Here is a 3,852-nt window from a genome sequence, read left to right on the forward strand (position 1 = left end):
ACTACATGACTGAGTTACAGTACAGACAGGTTACACTCTGACACTACATGACTGAGTTACAGTACAGACAGGTTACACCTGGACAATTACATGACTGAGTTACGGTACAGACAGGTTACACCTGACACTACATGACTGAGTTACAGTACAGACAGGTTACACCTGGACACTACATGACTGAGTTACGGTACGTTACACCTGGACAGGTTACAGGTTACCTGGACACTACATGACTGAGTTACAGTACAGACAGGTTACACCTGGACACTACATGACTGAGTTACAGTACAGACAGGTTACACCTGGACACTACATGACTGAGTTACAGTACAGACAGGTTACACCTGGACACTACATGACTGAGTTACAGTACAGACAGGTTACACCTGGACACTACATGACTGAGTTACTGGTACAGACAGGTTACACCTGGACACTACATGACTGAGTTACAGTACAGACAGGTTACACCTGGACACTACATGACTGAGTTACGGTACAGACAGTACAGTTACACCTGGACACTACATGACTGAGTTTACAGACAGGTTACACCTGGACACATGACTGAGTTACGGTACAGAGGTTACACCTGGACACTACATGACTGGAGTTACAGTACAGACAGGTTACACCTGGACACTACATGACTGAGTTACAGTACAGACAGGTTACACCTGGACACTACATGACTGAGTTACAGTACAGACAGGTTACACCTGGACACTACATGACTGAGTTACGGTACAGACAGGTTACACCTGGACACTACATGACTGAGTTACAGTACGGACAGGTTACACCTGGACACTACATGACTGGGTTACAGTACAGACAGGTTACACCTGTACACTACATGACTGAGTTACGGTACAGACAGGTTACACCTGGACACTACATGACTGAGTTACAGTACAGACAGGTTACACCTGGACACTACATGACTGAGTTACAGTACAGACAGGTTACACCTGGACACTACATGACTGAGTTACAGTACAGACAGGTTACACCTGGACACTACATGACTGAGTTACAGTACAGACAGGTTACACCTGGACACACATGACTGCGTTACGGTACAGACAGGTTACACCTGGACACTACATGACTGAGTTACAGTACAGGTTACACCTGGACACTACATGACTGAGTTACAGTACAGACAGGTTACACCTGGACACTACATGACTGAGTTACAGTACAAACACAACACTGGCCAGGTAAACACTATAGCAGTTTAGTCCCAAATGGCCCTCTGTTCCCTTGATAGTGCGCTACTGTTGACCAGATTGCTATGGGTTAGTCCTACGGGTCCTGGTCTATGGGTTAGTCCTACGGGTCCTGGTCTATGGGTTAGTCCTACGGGTCCTGGTCTATGGGTTAGTCCTACGGGTCCTGGTCTATGGGTTAGTCCTACGGGTCCTGGTCTATGGGTTAGTCCTACGGGTCCTGGTCTATGGGTTAGTCCCACGGGTCCTGGTCTATGGGTTAGTCCTACGGGTCCTGGTCTATGGGTTAGTCCTACGGGTCCTGGTCTATGGGTTAGTCCTACGGGTCCTGGTCTATGGGTTAGTCCTACGGGTCCTGGTCTATGGGTTAGTCCCACGGGTCCTGGTCTATGGGTTAGTCCTACGGGTCCTGGTCTATGGGTTAGTCCACGGGTCCTGGTCTATGTGTTAGTCCCTACGGGTCCTGGTCTATGGGTTAGTCCTACGGGTCCTGGTCTATGGGTTAGTCCTACGGGCCCTGGTCTATGGGTTTGTCCCACGGGCCCTGGTCTATGGGTTAGTCCTACGGGCCCTGGTCTATGGGTTAGTCCCTACGGGTCCTGGTCTATGGGTTAGTCCTACGGGTCCTGGTCTATGGGTTAGTCCTACGGGCCCTGGTCTATGGCTTAGTCCTACGGGTCCTGGTCTATGGGGTTAGTCCCTACGGGTCCTGGTCTATGGGTTAGTCCTACAGGTCCTGGTCTATGGGTTAGTCCTACGGGCCCTGGTCTATGGGTTTGTCCTACGGGCCCTGGTCTATGGGGTTAGTCCTACGGGTCCTGGTCTATGGGTTAGTCCTATAGGTCCTGGTCTATGGGTTAGTCCTACGGGTCCTGGTCTATGGGTTAGTCCTACGGGTCCTGGTCTATGGGTTAGTCCTACGGGTCCTGGTCTATGGGTTAGTCCTACGGGTCCTGGTCTATGGGTTAGTCCTACAGGTCCTGGTCTATGGGTTAGTCCCTACGGGTCCTGGTCTATGGGTTAGTCCTACGGGTCCTGGTCTATGGGTTAGTCCTACAGGTCTGGTCTATGGGTTAGTCCTACGGGTCCTGGTCTATGGGTTAGTCCTGTATTGGAAATGTAGTGCTATTTTGGTCCCGTTCCAAGAACCACCCCAAACTCCCCCCACACAGTTAGTCAGTAGCTAGCCTGAGGGCCTTATCGTTAAGTAAACAGCCCCCAGAGAGCAAACAGCAGCCGTTACCGCGGTTACCAGCGCTACGTCACGATAATATGATAGGTAAGGTTTGTGTGTTTTATTGACAGAAAGATGTTTCTCCCCAAGGCTGGATTGATCTTGGTTCAAAGCAGTGTGAACTGATCACAGGGTTGATGTTGGTTTGATGAGGTGATCTGATGAACTGATCACAGGGTTGATGTTGGTTTGATGAGGTGATCTGATGAACTGATCACAGGGTTGATTGTGGTTTGATGAGGTGATCTGATGAACTGATCACAGGGTTGATTGTGGTTTGATGAGGTGATCTGATGAACTGATCACAGGGTTGATTGTGGTTTGATGAGGTGATCTGATGAACTGATCACAGGGTTGATGTTGGTTTGATGAGGTGATCTGATGAACTGATCACAGGGTTGATGTTGGTTTTGATGAGGTGATCTGATGAACTGATCACAGGGTTGATGGTGGTTTGATGAGGTGATCTGATGAACTGATCACAGGGTTGATGTTGGTTTGATGAGGTGATCTGATGAACTGATCACAGGGTTGATGTTGGTTTGATGAGGTGATCTGATGAACTGATCACAGGGTTGATGTTGGTTTGATGAGGTGATCTGATGAACTGATCACAGGGTTGATGTTGGTTTGATGAGGTGATCTGATGAACTGATCACAGGGTTGATGTTGGTTTGATGAGGTGATCTGATGAACTGATCACAGGGTTGATGTTGGTTTGATGAGGTGATCTGATGAACTGATCTCAGGGTTGATGTTGGTTTTGATGAGGTGATCTGATGAACTGATCACAGGGTTGATGTTGGTTTGATGAGGTGATCTGATGAACTGATCACAGGGTTGATGTTGGTTTGATGAGGTGATCTGATGAACTGATCACAGGGTTGATGTTGGTTTGATGAGGTGATCTGATGAACTGATCACAGGGTTGATGTTGGTTTGATGAGGTGATCAGGGTTGATGTTGGTTTGATGAACTGATCAGTCACAGGGTTGATGTTGGTTTGATGAGGTGATCTGATGAACTGATCACAGGGTTGATGTTGGTTTGATGAGGTGTTCTGATGAACTGATCACAGGGTTGATGTTGGTTTGATGAGGTGTTCTGATGAACTGATCACAGGGTTGATGTTGGTTTGATGAGGTGAACTGATCACAGGGTTGATGTTGGTTTGATGAGGTGTTCTGATGAACTGATCACAGGGTTGATGTTGGTTTGATGAGGTGAACTGATCACAGGGTTGATGTTGGTTTGATGAGGTGTTCTGATGAACTGATCACAGGGTTGATGTTGGTTTGATGAGGTGAACTGATCACAGGGTTGATGTTGGTTTGATGAGGTGAACTGATCACAGGGTTGATGTTGGTTTGATGAGGTGATCTGATG

General features: G+C 47.9%; 1 long non-coding RNA gene across 7 annotated transcripts; it reads left to right on the top strand.

The window, feature by feature from the left end:
- The first annotated feature begins 230 nt into the window (after positions 1-230).
- On the top strand, positions 231-1,441 carry LOC127923428 (uncharacterized). Of its 7 annotated transcripts, none has more exons than XR_008114342.1 (4): positions 231-295; positions 629-754; positions 881-1,048; positions 1,090-1,441. It is a non-coding gene; the product is annotated as an uncharacterized LOC127923428 (long non-coding RNA). The 7 variants fall into 7 exon arrangements; XR_008114337.1 differs by having other exon boundaries at positions 232-412; positions 620-754; XR_008114341.1 differs by having other exon boundaries at positions 232-412; positions 620-754; positions 881-1,006.
- The last annotated feature ends 2,411 nt before the right edge of the window (positions 1,442-3,852 follow it).

This window comes from Oncorhynchus keta, unplaced genomic scaffold (genome assembly GCF_023373465.1).
Source record: "Oncorhynchus keta strain PuntledgeMale-10-30-2019 unplaced genomic scaffold, Oket_V2 Un_contig_29669_pilon_pilon, whole genome shotgun sequence".
Taxonomy (NCBI): domain Eukaryota; kingdom Metazoa; phylum Chordata; class Actinopteri; order Salmoniformes; family Salmonidae; genus Oncorhynchus; species Oncorhynchus keta.